A 6589-nucleotide genomic window follows, 5' to 3' on the forward strand; every position below is an offset into this window, starting at 1 on the left:
CGCCGCCCCCGCGCTCCGGGGCAGGGAGCGCGCCCGGGAGAAGAAAGGCGGGCGGGCGGGCCGGGCCCGACCGCCCCTTCCCCCGTTCCCCGCGGCGTGACTCAGTGCCGGGCCCCGCGCCACCGCCTTCGCGTCCTGCCGGGCCGGGCCAGGCTGGGCCAGGCCTCGCTGCGACACAACGCCGCGGCCTCCCTGCACTCACCAGCATCGCGCGTCCCGCAGAGTCAGGGCCACGTCCGCCCGCCCCTTCCGCCTCCGCCGGGCCCGGATCCGCCGCCGCCGCCGCCTCCCCCCGGCGCGGCCCGGGGATCGCCGAGGCACCGCCCCTCGCAGCCGCCCCGCCCCGGCTCACGGCGGGCGGGGAACCGGGGCTGCGGCTGCCTGCGCCGGCAGGGCCCGGTGGGGCTGGGCCTCGGCCTCGGCCTCCGGCGGAGCCTGCCCGCCCGCATGAGCCGCTCGGCGGGAGAGGCCGGCCGACCGCCATCTCCTTGGCTGCCAGGCCCTGCCCTGCCCGAGGGGTCGTTGCTCCGACCCCTCCCCAAGCCAGTCCAGTGCCAGAAGAGCTGAAGGATGAGCTGAAAGACTTGGAAATGATGGTTGATGAAAAACTCAACATGAGCCGGCAAGTGGGCTCTCGAAAGCCAAAAAGCCAATCGAACTTGGGCTGCATCAAAAGCAGCATTGGGCCAGCAGGGCGAGGGAGGTAATTCTGCCCCTCTGCTCTTTGGTGAGATCCCAGCTGGAGTGCGGTGTACACTTCTGGTGTCCCCAACACAAGAAGGACATGCAGCTGTTGGAGCAAGTCAAAAGGAGGCCTCGAAGCTGATAAAAGAACTGGGACACCTCCCCCATGAACGCAGGCTGGGAAAGCTGAGGCTGTTCAGGCTGGAAAAGAGAAGGTTGTGTGGAGACCTCATAGTATCTGAAGAATCCTAGAGGGAAGCTGGAGAGGGGCTCTTTGTCAGGAGCTGTAGTGATAAGACGCAGAGTAATGGGTACAAATTCAACAAAGGGAATTTTAAGTTAGATATTTGGAAGAAGTTCTTTACTGTGAGGGTGGTGAGGTGCTGGAGCAAGGGAGTAAGTTGTCCAGGGAGGTTGTGGATGCCCCAACCCTGGCAGTGTTTAAGGCCAGGGAAGTGTCCCTGCACATGGCAGGGAGTGCTGGGACTAGACAATCTTTAAGGTCCATTCCAAACCCTTAACATTCTATGATTGCATGTGTTTCAGGATGACATCATTAGACATGATAAGACTTTCCCCATCCATAGCTAAGCAACTGCTTCTGTGTTTATGAGAAACATAAGTTTCTAAACTGTCCTGGATACAGTGAATGGCACCACACCAAGTCTGGGCGCCCAAATGGATGGTACAGGTGTGAGTTAACAGTGTGTGTTTGTCAAGCGAGTGTTAAACCAAACTGTGAAGCTCCTCTGAGTTATTCACATCAGGAATCATTTCCTCTAAGTGCATGAACATTGCCTTGAAAACTTTGATTAAAGTGTGGCTTTTGTAAGAGCACAGAAATCTTCCTGTAATTGTGAGTGTCAGAGTAGTAAGAAGTCAACTTGGAAACAACACTGCAGAGAGAAGAAGAGGGTAGAAATTGAAAGAAAGGAAATGACATTGTTCAGCTGTGAGCTGCTTGGAAGATGTGTGACGGTATTTGGTCTGACTTATTGAGGGATACGGAGTTACATGAACCTGTTTGCAATCTGCAAACAAATTAAAGCAAAGCTGCCTACTTTAGATAACTTTAATGCAGGATAATAAAACATAAAACTCCTAGCAAATTTGCATCACTTATATGTGGATTAGTAGTGGGGCAGTTATTTTTTCTTTCTAAGAGTATGAAATTGATGATAAAAAATCATACCAAAATTAGGGCAGGTGTCAGAAAAGTAGTATTTTGGAGTCAGTTCTGTCTTACTTATTCCTGAAGACTGGAATTGCTGGAGCAGTGTTGTGAAGAAAAAAACAAAGGTTTGTAAAAGATGCTATAAAAATACTTATCCTTTATACTAATATCAAGAGTTAAACACATGAAATTCAGTAGCTTCATGGGAAGGGAAAGAGAAATGGGGAAGCAATAGGAAGAAACAGAAGATTTATTTTATTTGCAAAATGCTTCACTTGCATTCTGGTTCTACCAGCTGTTCACCTTTTCTGAAAATGGGCCTTCTCAAAGCTAATGGTCCTTAGTCATGTTGGTACTGGAAAAATTGTTTCCATGTATAATAATGCCTTCCCATGGCCCAGCCTCCTGAAGTGGACACAAGCAAAGTCAGTGACAAAGCTCTTCCAATGAGACAGTGCTGACTAAGGAGCCCTGTCTGAGGAACTGGTTTAATGTGTATCAGGGACACTGTCTCAGTCAGCTGGGTGGCATCATGACGCTTATATTCTGCCTATGTAGGTGTACTTTGCAAATACCATTCCTGGGCATGACTAAATTTCTGGTTTGCTGACATACATGAGTTGTAGTAGAGGACAGTTTGTGTGGGTTGGCATCAACGTGGCTAGTTCTGCATGGTGTGTTAAAGAGTGGGACAGTAAGGGCAAACAAAATGGTCTAGGGGACAGGAACGAAATCCAAAGGAGAGTGGTCTGATCATGAAAAAATAAGGACTGATTTTTCAGTCTTGGAAAAGGTGCTGTATTTTTCAGTCTTAAGTTTCGATGCTGTATTTTACAGCAATTGTCTTTGCAAGAAGTAAAGGCATCATTGTTTTAAAGCCTAAAATGAGGAGACGATAGAGCTGTAGGTAGCAAGAAAACTGAAAGAGAAATGACAGGAACGGAACAAACTAAGGTGAGAAGGAAGACCTGAATTGGCACCATCTTGCACTAAACTGTATTTTTTTTTTTAGCTTTTGTGATTAACTGCAATAACTGAGTTTTGACAATTTGGAATATCGAAATTTGTTTATATTTTTCCCCAGGGCTGCATTATGATTTGTGCTCACTTTATAGAGGCATGGCACAGTTCTCTGATTTTATTCATGGTAGTGGACCCTGAGTTGACACTCTGAAAAGATAGGCCATTAAAAAAGCCTCACTAGACAATTCAGACATGGTGCGTAACATGGCTCCTTCATACATCCATTGAAAGAATTCCAACAGCAGGGTAAGTGATCACAGAGAGAAAAGGGAACTGAATGCAGGGAATTGAATGCCAAAATACCTATTAGGAAATTACTCATAGCAGGATGGCTCATGCATTTTAAATTGTCCAATGGAGTTTATGTACTTTGCATGAAAGGAGAGAAGCTTCCCCTAGAGACTGAGGCAGCCAGAATTTCAAAGACAGATTCATGAGAGAAATCCTTCCTTTTTTTTTTTTACTGAAAAGAGTTTGTGGTGCTGCTGAGAGGGGCCTGTTTTCAAAATAATTTGCAGGTCTCACACTTGTTGCATCAGCAGTGAATCAGCATACACTAAGCAAGAAAATTATCATGACAATGTTTGCTGTCAGTTTAAGTAGGTAGCTCCCTCAGCAAAGAAGAAAAGCCTGAGTCATTCAAAGACACAGAGTTGCAGCAACTGCTAGTTTATTACTACTGTCAGGAGTCTGGGCTAATTTGGAGGGATACTTTCCCTGCTGTCGTGTGCAGTGATGGTCTGAAAACAGTAATTAATTACATCACCCCTTCCATACAGCCAGGAGGACAGGCTTGGTAGAGGGAGGGTAGATGACAACCATATTTGGTAAAGGTTGCATGACTGTATTGAACATATCTTGCTTTTTCTGGCAGATTTGTTTTCCTTGGTGTTTTGGTAAAGAATGTTTGGCTAAGCTCCTAAGTGGTGGTTCCCCATTTAAATGCTTTATTCCTGGTTTTTGAGTTGAGCCCAGTGTGCTCCCTAGCTCTGAGAGCCTCTGTTTTTGAGCTAGTGAGAGGCTGCAGGCATGTTTTTCCTCTTACTGTTTCTTCTTGGGAGGGTTGCAAGCTAAGATATAGGAAATAAAACCCAACATATTTGGGAAAGGGATATATAGTTCTGTTCAGTATGTGAGCATACTACCAATTTCTTCAGCTTTTTTGTCGAGTAGAAAATTTGAGTTTCAGGATTTTCCATGATTGCTTGTAAATCAGTCTTGGGCTCAGTCTGTCATGCACATTTGTATAAAGTAACTGAGAAGAGATATCTTCTGTGCTTCCAAATCCAAAGGTGCCCAGAAGAATCTGTGAATGACAGACAATATTCCACTGCTCTGCTGCTTCTTGTGCTGTAAACCTTTGCAGGAAGGTGGAAAATATTTTGCAGAGATCAAATTATTCTTCACAAAGGCCAGTCCCTGCATGTGTCAGACAGGTAATGCCAGGCTCCTATATTGGATAAAAAGGCAGCCAAGGAGCATTCACAAACATAGTAACCTTTGGTTAATCTGCTCCTTTTATAAGCACAGGTCAATGTTTTTATTGTCAAGCACTCTGGCTGTATCACCAGCAGGAACAATACACCATGTATACAGATGCGTGTATAGAGGGTACACAACCAGCTCTCCTCAAGCCTTCTGGTTTTTTCTCTTCTCTGACATGTTGTCTGTCACCTGGATGATTGAATTTTTTAGAGGTTTGCAGAGGTCTGAATTCCAGCATTAGAGCAGAGAAGAGGAACAGAGAAAAGTTGAGTTAGAAGGGAGCTGCAACCATAGTTTGCTCCCATGAGCACTTTGGCCTAATCACTTCAAACAATTCTGACCCCAAATTGGGATGTGGAGGTATTGTACAGAATAGGATCACAAGAAGTGAAGCATCATTGCGCATCCAGAGCATAGAATATTAATGTCTCTTTGGGTAGAAGATGAGCAAATATTCACCTTGTTCTCAGCTTTAGGATATTTAAATTCCAAAATGGAGAGTATTTGTTCATACATCTAAAGGCACACATGTGCTCTGGGAATTCATAATAGAAGGATGGTGGTAGTTTTTTTGGTTGGTTGGTTAGGTTTTTGTTGTTGCTGTTTAGTTTTGGTTTTTTTTTTGCAATAATTTCTAGACTACAAGCTTTCAATCAAAAATGGTCTCCTTCTATTAATGCCTCTGCTATCTATAATGCACTGATCCACTGCCTTTTCTTTTTCCATCTTGTCCTTCATTGGGCTGAAGGTTTCTCTTGGGCTTGAGATCCAAGACTTGGCATTGGTTTAACTCGTTAAAGCTCTTTCTTTGTAGGAGTTTTTACAGACTGAAAGACAACTTTGGTTGCACTTCTCTTTTTTTCTCTTTTAAATTTTGAGTAGCAGCTAATCTGCTGCTAATGTAGCAGAACTGTGTTTCATTGATCTTTAGTAAAGCTAATATTCCTTTTGTTTGTTTTCTGTAGTTATTTGATATTTTGTGATGATGAGCAGGCAGCTGTTCGCAGACACAGCATGTGTAACGAAGGAAATTGATGTTCTGTATGAACATTTTTCATAGAGGAACACTGCTCTTTGGGCTTAATTTGTTTCTCACTGTATTTTTACCTGAGAGAGGGAGAACAAGGAAGAGCAGTGTCACAGGAGCAAGTCACAACTTGGCTTTTCACACTCAGCATATATTCAAAGCAAGAGTTTATCCTTATTGCATTCTTCCTCAGGCTGAAGCTTCAGACCTTCCAAGGCTCACTATCCTTGGTTTGAGCTCACTGAGATGCTTCACAGGACACATTTTCTTGTAGGGTATTTAGATTCTCTCTGATCAGCACTGGGTCTAACCTCTGTGTACAGAATTCCTAAAAGCAGGAAGGTCTAGTAAGGAGCATGGCAGGATATTTTTTGTAGTGTATTTAAATACTGACAAGCTTCTGATTTTTCCTTCAGTGCTGTGATACTTCAGGGTTTATGTGCTTAAACCTTATGGTTTAGGTCTTGCAAAGGTTTTTAGTAAGAAAGTAGGTGGAGGAGATATTTGTATGCTAACTTCTCACTAGCTTGACAGGTAAACCTAATGAATTGTAATATATTAAATATGTGGGTACAAATTGCAAGAGGGGAAATTTGAGTGAGGTGTTAGGAAAAAGTTCTTTACTGTGAGGGTGGTGGGGTACAGGAGCGGGTTGTCTAGGGAGGTTGTGCATGTCCCAACCCTGGCAGTGTTCAAGGCCAGGTTGGATAAGGCCGGGTCAACCTGATCTGGTAGGAAGTGTCCCTGCCTATGGCAGTGGGGTTGGGAGTAGATGTCTTTAAGGTTCTTTCCAACCCCTTAACATTGTGATTCTGAAACAATCCCTAAGAGAATGATTTGTAGTAAGTTAATGTGTTATCTGTCCATGTCAGTGCATGGCATCAATGTAAGATGAACGTTGGCAGGAATGGTAAGAAGACAGGTGGTTTGTGTGGTCGGGAAATCAGATGATACCTGAAAAGCTGTCTTAAACGTAGCCTTTGCCACAGAAATCTCTGCAAGTCCCTGCTTTTGATATTTGTGTTGTGGGTCTGTGGGTACTTGTGACAGTGACAGGAGCTCCAGCACCTCCTGGGGTTGTACAGGCTTTGAAGATTGCTCTTTCCATGAAAAGACCCTTGCTGTGGGACTGACAGTCAGGCTCATGAGCAGACATGTCAGCCAGTGCCAGAGGACACCGGTCCTTTACCTGGCAC

The 6589-nt window shown here is 44.8% G+C and overlaps 1 protein-coding gene across 2 annotated transcripts in view; it reads right to left on the reverse strand.

Annotated features, from left to right (window-relative positions):
- The window catches only part of CUL1 (cullin 1), a 52622-nt gene extending 52283 nt beyond the window's left edge, over positions 1–339 (reverse strand). The window contains exon 1 of one of the 2 annotated variants that reach the window (XM_038164471.1): positions 203–338. The gene's annotated coding sequence lies outside the window, so the exon portion shown is untranslated. Of the gene's footprint in view, positions 1–202 lie in introns of both variants that reach the window. The other variant, XM_038164460.1, reaches the window with a different exon arrangement.
- Between the last annotated feature and the right edge of the window lie 6250 nt (positions 340–6589).

Source organism: Motacilla alba, chromosome 2, assembly GCF_015832195.1.
Source record: "Motacilla alba alba isolate MOTALB_02 chromosome 2, Motacilla_alba_V1.0_pri, whole genome shotgun sequence".
Classification (NCBI taxonomy): domain Eukaryota; kingdom Metazoa; phylum Chordata; class Aves; order Passeriformes; family Motacillidae; genus Motacilla; species Motacilla alba.